General features: G+C 41.7%; 1 long non-coding RNA gene across 2 annotated transcripts in view; it reads left to right on the top strand.

Moving 5' to 3' along the window:
- Positions 1-16,873, top strand: part of LOC109282328 (uncharacterized) — a 192,683-nt gene that overhangs the window by 11,302 nt on the left and 164,508 nt on the right. For both annotated transcript variants that reach the window (XR_009459901.1, XR_002089286.2), the window contains exon 4: positions 7,900-7,953. This is a non-coding gene — a long non-coding RNA (uncharacterized LOC109282328). The remainder of the gene's footprint in view (positions 1-7,899; positions 7,954-16,873) is intronic.

Here is a 16,873-nt window from a genome sequence, read left to right as displayed (position 1 = left end):
ACAAATACTAAGTATTTTTGCATATTTACGTATGAAAACTAAAGGGAAAGCTTAGCAATTTGTAGTAGATATTTTCTAGGGCTATGCAAAGCTTCCGTCCCTGATTTGATTCGGCGGAGATTCAGCCTGATTTGGTGGCCGAATCTCTGAATCTGAATCGAATCAGAGGACCCTTTAATCTCTCTGAATCGATTAGGAACTCTCTGGATCGATTCAGAGAGATTTGGACATATTTGGTGATTTGGATGTAGGTACAGGTCTAAGTGTTTTTTTTTACATACCTCTAGGTAGCAGGGGCTCTGAATGCTGCAGTGCTGGGGCAGAAGCAGCATCCCACAGAAGCACAGTGGATCCCCAGCGCACTCAACAGCAGACCCGGAAGTGGACCAGAAGCACTTCCGGTCCACTTCCTGGTCCACTGGGGAGCATGCAGGCGGCATCCCCCATTCCCCTGTGGCTCGGCGACTGGTGCCTCCTGGGTCTCTTGGGAGGGAGCACCCGGGGTCCCCCTGCGGCCAATCGCCGAGTTAGAGGGACGGGGCCTGAGCATGTTCCCCAGCAGACCTGGAAGTGGACCAGGAGTACTTCCAGTCCACTTCCAGGTTCACTGCCGAGCATGCTGGAGAGTCCCTCACACTCTTGTGGGATGTTCCATGTACCCCATCATCACAGTGATCACGAGCCACGCTGCTACATCAAGGTATGTAGAAAAAAACATTTAAAGTTGTGCCTGTGTCCGAGTCGTTGATTTGCCAAATCAGCATCGAATCTTCAGATTTGGATTCAGCCAAATCAAATCAGGGACATTGATCCAAATCAATGGATCGAATCATTGTCCCCGATTCGGGCCGAATCTGAATCAAATAGGGCCCATTTCGCAGAGCCCTAATATTTTCTTCTTTTATGTAATAATCGTGATGGGGCTTTTAAAGTTTTAAATTGATGTTTTTTAAGCCATAATATTTTATTATATTGTGAAATGATATCTTTGCTTTATGTACTACCTTCTCTTTTATATACTTTGCAATGATAAAAAATAAAATCTATAAATAGAAATTACTCTCACGGTATCATTTATACCAATGTCAAGTTGAGTATAAAATAACACTGATAGTCCACCAGAAATTCAGTAGTAGAATGTTCTCTTATTTATTGTTAAGAAGTTTATATTTAATTAATTCTGTATCTCAGAATTTCAGTACAGATATGAAACAAGTAGAATAACCAATAATAAATTTTTTGATATATGATCCTTTTGCAATGCTTTCTTCCCTTGGGTAATCCTCATTCTTCTGATTAGCCTCATTGGCTTCAGTGAAACTGCTTATAGATAAGAGAAGCAAGATTTCTTTGGTAATATCTTTTATTGAACCAATTGTATAGTTGGGAGAGAGATTAGACAAGTTTTTGGATGCACAGTGCCCTAGAACTGATTTTGTGAGCCCCTGTCTACCTGTACTACTCATGAAAGTTTTAACAGCAGATTTCATTCTTGGTGTATTACTTTTGCCGTACTCATGTCCTGAAATTAACCTTTGGGTATTTTTTTGTATCCTGAGACTTATTTATTTAACATCCAGTTGCACTTCTTATGTTCCCCCAAACCATGTAATAATTAAAATGAACAAAAAGATTGGAGGCAAAATCCTTTCCAGAAACCCTTAAAGACTTTAAAACTTTTTTTAAGCTTCTTTCAAATATCTAGGATGTGTACAGAAGTTGCTTTTTCACCATTTAAAGTGCTTTATTGCCGTGACTTAACAGAAGTACACAGCTTTATAGCGCTTAAAAATGGATAGAGCACTTTAATCCTTGTTTGCTAGAAATATCGAGGGGTACTTATCATGTTCACTGATGCTGTGAATTAGCTAAATTCTATAACACTGACAAATGCTATCATCACCTCCAGGCACCAAAAATCTTTACACAATGATTCCTTTTTCATTTATGAGATCTTCATCAGACTAATAGGGATTAGACTTGCCAAATAATGTGACTGAAATGAAAGATGAAAATGTCTTTGTTCTGGATAAGTAGATTGAATAATGTTTTGTTTGCTCTGAATTTTTTTAGATTTACTAAATTTCTGACAGGAAATTATTATTAAATGGTTATATGTCTATCCTGACTTTATTTTTGTAAATGTTGGCTACGTGTTTTTATTATGCCACTTTTTTAATTTGTATCTTATTCAGAGGAATAAGATAGAAGTTCAACTCTTCTAATGCACTAACCATTTGCTTGATTTTCTTTATGAATGGGAAATAGCTTTTCATGGAAATAATATAATAAATTAATCAATGTGATTTGCAAGTAAGTGAAGAAAATTAACTTAGGGACCTTGTAACCTATACTGTAAACACACTGGTGCTGGTTCAAAATTTGGTTAAACTTGTGTACAGTCTTCCATTATTGAGGTAAATATCCTATATAAACCAATCTGTCAAGATTTAGCTTCTGAAGCCATGGCACAGACTTTTGTTAATGTTTAATGACTGAACCTCTGACAATGAGGAGCAATGTCTCTGGATAACTGAATCAGGAATTTGACTACAATAATAAGTCTCAGGATCAGACTAGATCCTGAGAAATGCTGAGCATTTGACAAGACCCATTAATTTCAAGAAATATCTCCAGTTTCTTATTTCTTAAAATTTGATTGTTGGTGAAGTGCACTATCACTTCCAAGTTGGTACTGACTAAAGCGCTTTGTCTTATCTGTGGTGACTCTATGGCTGTGTCCAGATGAGCATGGCCATGCAGAATGTGGCACTACAGACATGTCTGCGGCACCACATACTGCACATTCAGCTGATCTCCATGCCACAAGGGAGCACTGTGGGGTTTGTTTTTGACCCAGGGGTCAAAAACACCTGTGCAAAATGGAATAGCATATATGAGGGCAGCGTGTGCCACTCGGAACTGGAGCCTGGCTGGCTGGAGCCACGCTCCAGCTGCTGGCCAGGCTGCAAGTGGCAGAATTGCTGCTGCTGTAGTCTCAGGAGGCCCCCAGGACTCCAGGTAAGGCTGCTGGGGCCAGCCCAGTGCTGGCCCCAGCCTCCCCTAAACCACCTGGGGTAACCTGTCGTGTGCCAGAGGGTGGGTGGCACAGGTGCTCCCTGGGGACAACTAGCAGCGGCACAAGGTGTCCTGCTGCTAGTTGTCCCTGGGGAACCAAACGTCCATGCTCATGTTGACACAGCCTGTATGGCTAGAACAACCATGCTTCAGATGCAAGATATATCTGAGGTCCTAACTAGAACTGGCTGTAAAGCAAGGCTTCTAAGTACTAGGGAATTGCTTTACGCTTGGTTTTGGTCCAAACCCAACTGGAACAAAACGTGATTGAAATTTCTCTCACGCTCGGCTTTCCAAAAAAAATGTAGTTGTGGCAACATTTCAAACAGTCCAAACTGTTTGGTGTAAGGTGCCATATTACATAGAGTAAAAGGCAAAAGGGGCTTAGATCACATATTTCCCATTGTTCACAAGGTGGCAGCATTTATTTAAACAAAACAAACTCCAGTTTTATGAACTTAATACAGATGCCATGGAGAATTGTTTAAAATAGCTACCTTTGTATGCAAAAATACCCCTTTGGGGAGAATTGCTTTTTACCATCATCATCATCATCACAGTCTGATGCACAATAGATTTTATTTACCTGGTTGAAAAACTGAAGTGAGATGAGAGAATTCTGCTTTACTTCTCTCCTGAATTAAGGTTTCTTTTTCTTTTTTTTTTTTTTGTTTTTGTTTTTTAAACTTGAAAAATACCTATTGTATGTATTTAAGTTTAAAGAAAGTTCAAAATCAACAATGTGACAGTCTATGTACAACCAATATAATTTTCAGAATTTTTTTTTAAAAATAGATGTTTGTTGGTAAGAAAACCCTCTGTTGTTTCTAAATATGGCATTTAAAAGTTCCATTTCAGGTTTGATGTACCACTTACTCTTCAGAAATGTTAACTTTGGAATGGAAGGAACCTCCACAGTCATTAAGTCCTAACATCAGCTGGGTGTCACAAGTGGGGATTAATGACTACATCAGACTGTCTTGGATCATGTGGCAGTTCAGTTATGTGAAGGAAGCTTCTCACTTCACTTAGGATCACCATTGCTTCTCAGCCTTGGAGTTACAATCTCAAAGTGGAACACAAAGCAATCTTTTGAGAATGTATTTATTTTCTAAAAAATACAAATATCCATAGAGGCAGTATAAGCTTATGGCAAGAACATAGGATTTGGAGTTAGGAGACCTGAGCTTTATTTATGGCTTTGGGACTGTCGTTGGGTAGGTCACCTTACCTCTCTATGCCTTGGTTTCCTCATCTTTGAAAGTGTGAAATATTGTATGTGCTCTGTTGGTGAAAAGTGCTATATGAGTCGTATGGTATTTTTAATGCCGTTAGTAGTTTTATTGTGATGAAAATCTTCAGAAGTTTTCATAGGGCGTGTCTACACGCATTGCTATGGCAACGTTGTTACTGCACCGTGATTTAGTATTTCCTTTTGGAAGTACTAAATCATGGTGCAGTAACAGCCTGTACTGCGCCATACGCATGGCACATGGTTATTTTCAGCAGCTGTTTCGCCGTAGCAGGGCACTATCCTGGGGGGAGTGTATTGCTATGGCAGCGTAGCTGCTGTAGTAGCAAAGTAGCTGCTGTAGATGCCTGTAGATGCTACGTTGCCGCAGCACATTGCTATGGTGATCTAGTGCCATGTGTAGACGTGCCCATGATTGGCCTAAATTTGCTCCGGTAAGATCAGTTGGAGTATCATTATTGTGAGTAGGAGATGAGTTAGGCTAACACTTAAAGCTTTTGAAAATCCAAACTTTAAGCTCTTTGGGGCAGGCACTGTCTGCTCACTTGTATTTGTGGAGAATCCATCACAGGGGGTCTGTTGGCAACAACCATAATCTGGGGTGGCGGAAGAAGAGGGGAGATGCACATCTAAGGCGCTTTGTTCCTAGATTATATGTGTTTCATTATTTCAGATTCACAATCTATCCCTTTAAGGAAAAAAATAAAATAGTGGTTATGAGAGAACAATTTGGTTGTTCTGAGATGATGAAAAGAAAGAAAAGGATTTGGGTTCATGAATACAAAAACCTCTAGCTCTGAGAAGTTACCTCACTGATAAATTTGGTTCATAACCTGTCCTTAAATAAATGATCTGGAATTATCTGTGGTGCAATGCCACTCATTTAAATAGTATTACTGTACGCCAGGGATCAATTTGGGCCATTGTGCCTCTCTGAATTCTTTCAGTTTGCAAAAGCTGATTTTTCTCCTGGTTACAGAATATACTGTTGTTTTTTTTTAAATGACTCATTTGGGATACTATAGTATTCTTCCTTTCCTTGTCCATTTTTCTAATCTGTTTGAAACAAAACATCAGGGACTTTCAACCTTGAAACACACTAAAACCTTCACTTGCTTATTTTCTAATAAACTCTCTTTTAATCTAAGACTGAGCAAGCAAAAATTCTTGCCTTCTCTTCTGTTAGCTGGCCTTTTATTGTGAAAGTTGGTGTTCCAGGCTACAATTGTCATAAAGCTCTATTAGAATTTAAATGAAGAGAGATCATTTGAATGTTGCATTGCTTCCTTATAGCAAACAATTATAAGTTTGTACAGATTTATCATTCTAAGCTATTCTAACTTCTTTATAATATTCTAGTCATCTTTCTTGTTAGGTTACCAGCAGAGGACACATTTTATGGCTGTAAGGGCAAATAAACACTTTCTGCCCCTGAGGCTTGCCTCAGTGATGATGAAAATGTCCGGATATAGACAAATATGTACATTTCATTCCTTGTACTAACAATTCTTTTTTCAAGTTATATTTTTTTCAACTGAGCTTTTTCATTAACCCACTTCAAAAACTTGATCTTTATGTTGTAAGTGCACTTAATTGAGGGTAATAATATTGGAGCAAACAAATTCCTTGTGTGTTTCCACTGAAGACTCTGTAATTGCACCTGAAATGTCTTTGGTTCCCAGTCTGTAATACCACGCCTTTCAGTCTGCTGTCAGAAAAAGTGTATAATACAACTGAGGAGTCAGTGAATCAGTTACCTATAATATTTCAAAATATTATTAGTCAAGCAGTATGAGAGACAGGAACTATTACATACTAGGCTGTTTAGGGCCCCATACATACTGTATTTCATGGTGTATAAAGTTGACCCCTTTTTTCTGACCCAAAAAGTTAGGATTTTCCTAGATCCAATATATAAGTCAACCTAACTTTTTGGATCAGAAATATGGGGTTGACTTATACCAGCCCCTGCGCACCCTCCCTGCAGGCTGGGCACCCAGCGCTGCTCGTAGGGGATGTGGGCGGGCTTGGTGCCTAGCTGGCATGGCTCAGGCAGCACCACTTGCAGGGGATGGGGTTGGGCTCGGTGCTTGGTTGGCGCTACCCAAACTGCACCACTTGTGGGGATGGGGCTTGGCTTAGCACTCAGCTGGCGTGGCCCAGGCAGTGCTGCTCACAGGGGATGGGGCTGGGCTCAGCAGCCAGCTGAGCAGCATCTCCATGGTGACAGTAAGGCCCACAGGTCATGCTTGGGCTAAGCCTGGGCCCCTTGGCCTCCAGTGACAGGGACGCCATCTCATGGTAGGTGAAGAAGGATGGGTCAGTCGGGGCTGGGCAGGGGTTTGGATGGGGCTGGGGGTCAGAAGTATTACTATGGTGTGTAAGTTGAGGTGGAAATTTAAAGGTAAGTATTTTGACTTCAAACCTTGACTTATACGCCAGAAAATATCACTAAACAGACTTTCAATGACTTCAATAGGTCAGGTCTTCAAATCCCTGGGCAGGAGTAATAGCTGGACAGACTCTCGGGTGTATTTTCCAGCACAACCTAATTCCTTACAGCAGTCCCTGAACATATGCTCTCAAGTGCCAATAAATAAACTGACCCATCATAAAAAGGAAGGACTTCCTTAACCTCAAATTGCGATGCTTTGTTTTTAAAGCGTGGCAGGCCTGGTAACAAATTTGCTACTCTCGGATTTTGCTTTGGATGTATTCATTCTCAAATGCTATAAAGCTACTAACTTGCAGATAAGCTGTTCTACCATTAGATGTCTCTGTGCTGTTGTAGAAGTGCCACAAAAATCTTTGGGCATAAATATGGGAGACAGCATATTTTGTTTGTTTAGTAGCACAAGGCTTTTTAACCTTACAAATACACATTGCTTAAAAAATGATGAGGCTCCATATTTTGTGGCAAATGATAGGGAACAGGGCCCGCTGGTTTGGGGTAGATAGGTGTCAGATAGCTTTGAGAATAATTCTGTGAAATGGCTTTGTGTGGTTACCTATCTGCTTGTTAATGATTTACAGATTAATGTATTCAGATTACAAATAGGTTTTTTTTTCTTTGAACTGCCAGTTGTGCCAATTTTATCCTAGACCTGATAAACTAAGTAGGTTTTCCCTCTTTTTCTTCACCACTAGTAATAGATTCTGAAGGCCAGATTTTGCCTTTGGTAACTCTTGAGCAACCCCACTGTTGCCAGTGATGCAGCTGATTAGAATATAGGAAAAAACTCTGAGGACATACTACAAGTATACATACCTATATGTTGGCCTTACAGAGCTAATAGGAAGGAAATGCAGTATGAATATTAATGACAAAAATACACAACAGCTCAGATTCTCAGCTGCTCTAAATTTGCCTCCAGAATTGGACTACAGGAGGTGCTTCTGTTCAAAGTATAACTGACAATATGGTGAAATCAAATGTTTGTTTCTAAGGATTGTTTCAGCAATGCTATAGTAGTTGGTCTTGAACCTATGCATGATACACAGACACTATATTCATGAGTCCACATTTTGGATATTTTGGGTTACTCATGAAGTTAATTTCTATTCAATAGGAGCAGCATCTGGTTCCAAGAAATATGAGTTGTTCCCATGTGTAACAGCAAAAGGTACAGATAATTAATTTATTTAAAAATATGTATTATTATTGGATAAATATAAGAAAATAGAAGCAAACTTTTTGAAAGTACTTGTTAACAAAGCCAATTGTGGATAATTTTGAGGTTGAATTGGGTTACTTCCAACCAGGAAGCAGGACATTACAGTAGAATTTTACCAGCATCAAGATAAAAACTATGTTTTTTGTTTCTTTTAGAAAGACCAAAGCAGTGTCTCATATTCCGTGAAATATTTTCAAAGTTTAAAAAATGATTTTGATGAAAGCTTAAATCTGTTATAAGATACTGCCAAATCTGGAGCTTCTGATTTAACAATTAGACAAACAGATACTTTTAAATGAATTGAATACAGTTAGAAGAGGATGGCATGTTAGTGAGAAGAGGGATCAGAAAACTGCAGTTGCAAGCAATTGATGTTATTGTCGTTGTGGTTGTCTTTGGCATCCAGCCAATCAGGGTCTTCCTCCATTGCTCAGGGAATATTGATGAAGCTGAGGCACTCACCACTAGGCAGCATGCTGGGCTAGGTATCACTACCACCCCCTAGTGACAGTTTGACAGCAATACAGTGCCTTGATTTAATTTTACAGCATACATATAGAGACCTCTAACTGGGACAAGTGAGAACTGGTTCCCTCATAAATGCCATTCTTGGAACAGTTTAAGTATTATATCTTTCTGCACCGTCTAACATCATTTCCTGCAGACCACTGAGAACCTGTTGGACAGCATAACAGAGATTCTTGCATGGCACAGAGTGGGTCAGATTTTGACAAAGTTTCTGTCTTAAAAAAAGCTCTGTATTCCTCACTAATCTGATGTGCTACCTAGCTCTCCAAGTAGCTAAGGGTTTCAGTTGAAATGATCCCTAATGAAACTACTGTATATCTGTATGATCTCATCATCAGTCAAATATTGTCAAAGCATCATGTCTAATACAGTACTCATTAGTGTTTCACGCACTATTACCTAACTATTTGTTTTGTAATAAATATCTCATTAGTTGAGGACTATGGATTTTTTCCGTGGATTCCTTTTGTTCAGCCTTTGATGTATAAAAATTATGACAGTTGTCATCTGCATTTTGCAAATGCAGATTCTGGCTTTGTGTTTAGCATTTTTAACACCATTTCCCTTGCTGTTTCTACATATTGTTTCTTGAAAAACGGAGGAAATTTATGAACTACTGGCCCATGTTCCATTTTTCCTATTAGATCATTATAATTTAAAATGCCTTTTCCCATTTTTTTTTCACCAAGCTTTTTTAAGAAGTCTAACAGTGACAAAATACATCATTTAAGGAACTGGAAATGGTATGGATTCAGCCCTGGCTGATAGCTACTCAAAGTAATATCTATTTGCTCTAAAGTGGACTTTGCATGTTTCAATCCTGTTTCCACAAGGTGGTTTTGGTAGGCTGTCAACCTTTACCATGTAAACTTGATGAACTTCTAACTGAATAAAGAAAGTGAGGACTTATACCACAAATACAACAGTCACTTCTATAGATAAAAGATTGTGAGCCAGAAATGAATAAGCATAAACAAAAGCAGTGCAGTTCCCTGTGAGAAGAAGAAATGGGGATACAATTGTACATGGTATATGAGCTGCATTCCAGATCTTTCTTATTACATTGATTGCAATACAAGCTGCTTTTGTAGAAATATCCACTGAAGATAGTTGATGCTATTTGCATTTCTTAATTAACAAAAGAGGTGCAGATTGACAAATTTAATAATGTATAATTAAATCAGAGTAAAAGGCATCCTTTAAGTGTTAGCTTTGAAGTGTGAGCAGAGCTTGTTGATTTTCATGTCAACTATTGCTAAGGAAAGCAAAGGGGAATATAGCTTTCGACTAGTGTGTTTTCCCTGCCTGAATGATGAGGATTTATATTAAGAATTACTGAAACTGAGTATTAAATGATATACTGTAGACAGGGAAACTTTTTTCTTTGAAAATGTAGTTACATGTTACAATTAGCATGTGCTAACTAATGTTAGGTGGTGTTAAATTGAACATGTGCTGCAAGCAATCACATACTGAAGGTTTATACCGTCTCTAACATGCACAGCTCTGACCTGCAGCTAGAGAGCTGGCAAGCAGGGGCATGGCTAGGAACTACCAAGTCTGCTCTGTGCCTGCCCAGTTTGCCAGCTCTCTAGTGGCAGTATAGGTTCCAGGACTGTGACTACTGACCTGCTCCCTGCTCTCCCCTGGCTCCTGATTCCCCACTTATCTGCAGGGAAGCAGGGTGGTTGGTGATCCATAGAACAATGGCAGCAGCTGGGTGGGTTCTGTCTCCCTGCCTGTTCCCAAGCTGGGAGGAATACATGGAGGCTGAGCTCAGAGCAACAGCAGTGGTGTTCCCTGTCCCTGCCTGCTCCTGGGTTCTCTGCAGCCTGTGCCATGCCCATCAGGCGACAAATCTATCCCATGTCACCCCTACAGCTGCCTGCTCCCCTGCCAGCCCCACAACAACTGACTAGCAGCTTCTTGCGGGGGTGGGGGGGTGGGGGGAGGTGAGGAGTTGCCAGGAAGCTGCAAGGTCTGGTGGGGATGGTGGAGGCCTGATTTAGGCATGTGGGGGGCTGCCAGGCCCATCCACCTCCTTTCAGTGGCTGCCTGGCAGCTGACTGGCCCAAGACTCCTCTTCCTTTCTCCTCCTCCCTGCTTTCACCTGTTCCCCACACCTCCCTTCCCCTACCCCCTCCCTCTGTTCCACTTCACACCTTTCCCCCATCTCTCCACTTACTCTCTCCCTACTCATTTGCTGCTTGGCTGTCCCCAGCTGGCAGTCCAGGGCCATTGAGTTCTAGATAGAAGTTTGTTCATACAGGGGCAGCTCATCCTGGGATGCAGGAGGACTTCAAATTGGTTGCTTTGTCTCAGTGAAACAGCCAGAAGTTAAGGTAACTCTGTTGGTTCTTCCCAACAGAACCTGAAGCTCAGAAACCTTCCTAGATAAGTCTTACCCAAATTTCCCATAAAACACTTGGGTTTGGCTGAACTGGAATTTTCTGATGGAAAAAACCCAATTTCAACCAAAACGAATAACTAGTAAAAGGAGGAATATATCTCTAAGTACTAGTACCATTCAGCAACATCTGAAATGGAATGGAAAGTCCCAAGTGTGCTTTGGGCAGCATTTTGCAAATGCATATGATCACGTAAGTGAATCATTTGTTTGGAAAATGCATGCAAAAGACATTTGTATCCAAGCTGGAAGGGACCTCAAGGGTCATTCTATCCAACCTTCTAGTCCTAAACCATTAAAGAAAATTGCTTAGGTGGTCTCTTCTTAAAACCTTCCAGTGAAGAAGCTTCCATAATTTTCCTAATCTGTTTGTCCCATTGTCAGTTTGTTCTTTCAGTTAGGAAGTCTTTCCTGGGATTTGATCTGAATCTGCTTTATTATATTTGAAATATATCGCCTTGTGCCCTGCCCTCTGTGGTAAGAGAGAATAATGTTTCACCATCTTTTTTTATGACAGTTTTGAAAACTTCTATCAGAGACGTAATGATGTGGCCGGGGACACTGGGCCAGCTGCCACGCACAGGAGCAGTGGTGACTTCTGGTTGCTGCTGCACCCCCTACAGTTTGGGGCGGCTGCCCATGTTGCCTCAACCTAGTATGTCACTGACTGTGCTATCATCTCCTTAATCTCCTTCCTCCACATTAAACGTACCTAGTTCTTTTCACTTTTCTTCATATGGCTTGCATTCAAACTTCTTTATCATATTTGTTGCTTGCTCATCTCTGGGTCCTCTCTAGGTTTTTATATCTAAAATATAGTGTCCAAATCATAACAGTACTCCAGTTGAGACCTTTATGATTCTTTTTTATTTGCTTTCTGGTGTCTGAGTCTTTAGGATGAATTTGTTTCACACTTTTATACCTTTCTCTGAAATCATGAGGACTAGAAACCTACATTTTTGTTTTAAACAGAATTTGAGATTCTTTTGTCATTGCCTGATTCCAGCATCTGTGTAGCAAAACCCCCAGTTTCTTTTTTTTTTTCTTTTAAAATGCATTTCCTCCCCTTCCCCAACCATTTCTGACTTTGTCTCACCTTCTTTATTCCCTATAGATAAGTATAAGTAAGCTAAGATGTAGGATAAGCTTTAACATTTTATTTTAGGTAGTAAGTTTTATTTCTCTCCCCTCTTCAAATAAGTGCCCTGCTATTTTGATATAGCTATCTACTGTTTTATAAGTGATAATTATTATGTTTGTAGGGTGCCTGAGAGACAATGTTAGTAGGTCTAAAAATAGCTCCCTCTGAATGACCAAACCATCAACACCAATACTTGGACCAACAACCTAGCCATTGGAACCACCCTCGGTATTCAAGAAACGAAAGATGAGGCAACCCACCATTGTGCCAAGCTGCACATGCTCAGTAAGAACACCTGGAGCCCTCTGGGTCAGGACTGACATTGCCTGGACAGGCCCTCCCCACAGGAGATCATAGGTAGTCTACCCCATAAAAAGGGATGGTGAAGACAGACCCAGTAGGAATGCCACTTCCATCTGGACCAGACCAGCCCCATGTCACACTACCTATCCACCCCAGAGGTCCTGCCAGCGACCCCGCTCTGGACAACACTGAGCTGAAGGATACCCCGACTGGCCATCGAGGACCCACTTTCAGCCTGGGATAGGTAGATATCACCTGCATATTTCCTCCTCCAATTTGGACTCTCTCTCTCTCCTCCCAGACTTCAGCCCCTGCATCAAGCCTCTTTAATCCCTGCTGCCATTGTCTGTGTGTGTGTCTGTCTGTGTGTGTGCGCAAAGGAACCAATAAAATATCGTGTCACCATCTCCCCTTTCCAGTAAAACCACTATCATTTGTAACCCTGAACTGGGTTTGTTTTACTGAGCCCCGGTCCCTTCCCTACCTTAAATTCCGGACTCTGTCTGTCTGTCTCTCCCCCCCAGCCCTGTTCCCACCACTTTTTGCCTCCTCTCTGTCCCTTTTCTGCAGGCTCTCAGCCTTGCTCCTGCCATTTTTTGCCTCTTGCCACCTCTTTCCAATCCCTATCTCTTTGCCTTCTCTTTCATGCTTTCTCTGTGGCTGGGTTGTTGGGCCACCCCCACAGCCCCACTCCCAGTTTTCCTCTCTCCAGGTACCTCTCTGCTCCCCTGCAGCCTCCTTGCTCCAGCTCCCGCCTCTGAGCTTCTCCCCAGCATTGCTCCTTTGCTGTGCCTGCTTTCTGCTTTCAATTAACACCAATTAACCTTAAGTGACCCCAACTTCCCTCCAATCTGCTGGTTCTAATCTTGGCACCGGCAACTTTCATCTCAGTCTCCATCAAAAGTAACCTAAAGTAACCCCAAACCTCATCTCCTCAGCCCAGCTCTCTCTAGTCTACCGGTTCTAATCCCGGTTCTGGCAACTTTCACCCCCTACACTTTCACTCTCTCTCTTACCTTTAACCTTCCCCCAGGTATCCCAAGTACACCAAGCACATACATATACACCACAACACCCAAGTTAGGAACTTACCTGTGTGTATGTGTAGGTGAGTGGTATGTATGTCACTCTGTGCATGATATATGAATTAGTGATCCATGTATGTGTATTGGGTGTGCAGGTATTGGTAGTTGATTCTGGTCTAATTTCTTTCGGTCTGTATAGGGTGTGTAGGTGTTTGAATTAGTGATAGGTGTGCATTTGCCTAGGCTGGTAATTTTGGATGTGTATGTGCCTGAATTGGTAGTGTGTGTGTGCACGCCTGGTGGGGGTGCATGCACCTAGAGTGTGTGTATGTGCCTAGTGTGTGTGTATGCACCTAATTGATTTTTGAGTGTGTGCCTGTGCAATTGTACACCATGCCTTCCTGTCTAACAGTGCAATATTAAGATCCTGAGAGTTGGCCTGACCGTACAGGGCAACATCTGTAGTTTAAAGGAAAATCTCAGATACCATGAGACCAGTGGAGATGCGTAGGGGGTGCACAGGAGTGCACGTTCCCCCCTTGAGAGTGCTGGTGCACCCCCTGTCAGGCTGTGCTCCCTGTTTAGGTGATGGGTAGGGGGGGGCAGGCGGGAGCACTGGTGCCCCCCCCCCCCAAAAGTGCTGGCTGGGGAGTGGGGCCACCAGCAAAAGTGGTTATGCCGCGTCCAGAAACTCTTTGGTGAGTGAGATCAGCTGTTGGGGGACTCCTTCTTTCCCCCCCGGTCAGTGAAATTGGCTGTCAGGGGACCCCCCCGCCTCGTATTCACTGACTGAAGAGGCACCAGTCGCCCATGCATGGGACTCAAGAGATTTGACAATATTGTTGTGATAAAGGATGTTAACTGGTATACCAATGACCCAATGAACTCCATTATTTTACCAACATGTGTTACAAATTTATTATACACTCCTGCCCCTTACTGACCCATCCTTGGAGGAAACAACACTGAGTTCCCACTATGATCTGCAACCAGGAGTTAATGGGACAGCAAATCACAGTATTTCTCTCGTCTTCTGTCACTTTTACTGCATTTCTAGGAAGGAAAGATGAGAGATGGGAGTAGCAAGCAAAAAGAACAACAGTCTAACCAGTTTGCAGAAGCAGTGCTCCCATATGCAATTGTTAAATAGGTCCCTTGCAAGCCAGTATAAAAAAGAGTTAGATATAGGTGCAAGCTATCTGTTCCATGCCTGGCCACTTCCATGTAGACAGAGCACAGCAGGCAACTGGTGTTCTAATTGGCACATATGCATAGGATTAACCTATTAATGCTGCTTTAAATAGCAGAGCACATACAAGTTTTTGTTATGGGAGATGTAGAGGTATAGTCTTTCCGTTTAAAAAATTGTTGTAGATGTACGTGGATGGGGGAGGGGAATACACATTGTGAACATCTTGCACAATTCTTTTCTTTTTTTTTAATTCCAAATAAATACTATTTGGCTAATTGGTTCAATCGACTATCTACATTAGTGGTTGCGTGCACTAACCTGAACAATTAGTGGGTTCCTGAGAGAAGGATGTGAGGTGTGCATGAGTGAAGAGAACAGTTATAGTTTCTTCTCAAGCCTGACCTGATTAGGATATCTTGCAGCTTAGTCCATAGAAGGCACAGAACTTATGGTTCTAGAAGTTTAGGAGAGAAGGGACCCTAGAAACAGTGTGATTCCTGTAACTCGGGGGTAGGCAATAATTTTGGCTTAACAAGCTTTGGTGAACTGTCAAGGGCCGTGAGTGTAGCCACACCCATTGACAGGTGCCCCACCCCCTGCTCACCATCTTGGGACTGGAAGTCCAGCCCCCTAACCCCTGACCTTTGCTACTGGAAGTCCTTCCTTTTGCCCCAGAAGTACTCCTTTTGGGAAGGGGGTTTGCCATCTTGGAATTGGGAAAAAAAAAACAAATTATATACTAAAAATCTAATGTTGATGGTAACATATTTTTAACAATTTTGTTGGCCTGATTTGTGTGCGTTTGTGTCGTGTATGTAGAGATGATTGCATAATGGCTTAAAATGAAGTCTTAATCTTGTATATTGTTGGGGAGAGTGTGGAGGGGTGGGTATGTGGTTTGTGGGAGGCTTCCAGTTGGGGAGGGGGTTGGGGGCTGAGGGTAGGCAGAGCCAGGTGGGCCTTGCTGCTCAGCCACTGGGTCCTGCTGTTGACTCCCCTGGTTCCTGCTGCCAGTGGTGCCTTGTCATCTTTGACAGGCAGCCACATGCAGATGATAATTAACTTTCTAAATTTTTTAGGGGCCCCGTGTGCCAGACAGAATAGCTTGGTGGGCCAAATCTGGCCTGTGAGCCATATTTTGCCCATTCCTACCGTTACTTCATGATAGCAGTTTTGCTAACTCTTGTGATACCTGGTGTATATTTGAGCTAAGGATGGGATTAGGTGCTGTTTCTTAAAAATCCTGATTCCTTTTTTGATTTAAGAATAGCAAGTGGTGAGAGTTTTACAATTTCTTCCATGCTTGCCTAGATTTCTTTTATATGTTTTTTCCTCAGTCATGATTGAAGTGGCTCTGTTCCTACTGAACAAAGGGTTTAGGAAAGAGCATTGGGTGGCCCAGCTCTTTGGAACACCAGATAGTTTTCCTATATTTTGGGCTGACTCAGCCCCTTAGTAACACAACTGCTGAAATCCCTCTTTCGCACAAGGAATGAGTGAGAATAGGCTGGAGGGAAAGCAGATGGGATTGGTTGTAAAATCTTGTAGCTCCTGGTTGTTGTTCTACTACTTTTGTGTTTGGAAGAGGCACTGGAGTGTTTAGGAGTGGAGGAAGGTGTGATCTTTTTTCTGGAGGTGGGAAAGGTAGGAGATGTTAGCAGCTGAGATCTCTGCCTCCTAACAGGGCATGTGAAGACATATATTAAAACAAGCAAACAAACCTTAAAGTAGGTTGAAACAGTTGTGTGACAATCTGTATCTTGAATGGTCTTCTTAGCTAATAACAGTAGCTGGGCATTTTGTGTTTGTATCAGCTTATAGTACATGTTCAATTACTGGAGACAAAAGATTCAGAAATGGTGTCTGGGGTCAAAGTCAGTTACTTTCATAATAAAATGGGACTGAGGTGGAAATGCTGATTGGGCAAGACTTCCTAGGTCCTGACAAGTTATATGTACTTTACATAACTGAAGGAATGATAATTTTCTTCCTGCCATTTTTACCAGAGGGTGTTTGGTCAATTAAATGAAAATATTGGTATGTCTTGATCTTCTTGAACTGCCTCTAATCTTATTGATTGTGCTGTGCCATTGAGTGACAACTGTTCAAATACTTCACTGAATGTGATTGTAGTAGATGAACATCTAATTTCTTTGGTCTTTGGGCATAAGGAGAGGACTTGAGAGAGTGTGTTCTGCTTAATGGGCTCCTGAATTATATTTGGCAATAGGAATAGCTTTTAAATTAAATATGCAACAAGTAAATTATATCAA

The sequence above is a fragment of the Alligator mississippiensis genome, chromosome 2 (assembly GCF_030867095.1).
Source record: "Alligator mississippiensis isolate rAllMis1 chromosome 2, rAllMis1, whole genome shotgun sequence".
NCBI lineage: Eukaryota > Metazoa > Chordata > Crocodylia > Alligatoridae > Alligator > Alligator mississippiensis.
The sequence above is the reverse complement of the archived record's forward strand: the minus strand, read 5'-3'. Positions and strand labels throughout refer to the sequence as shown.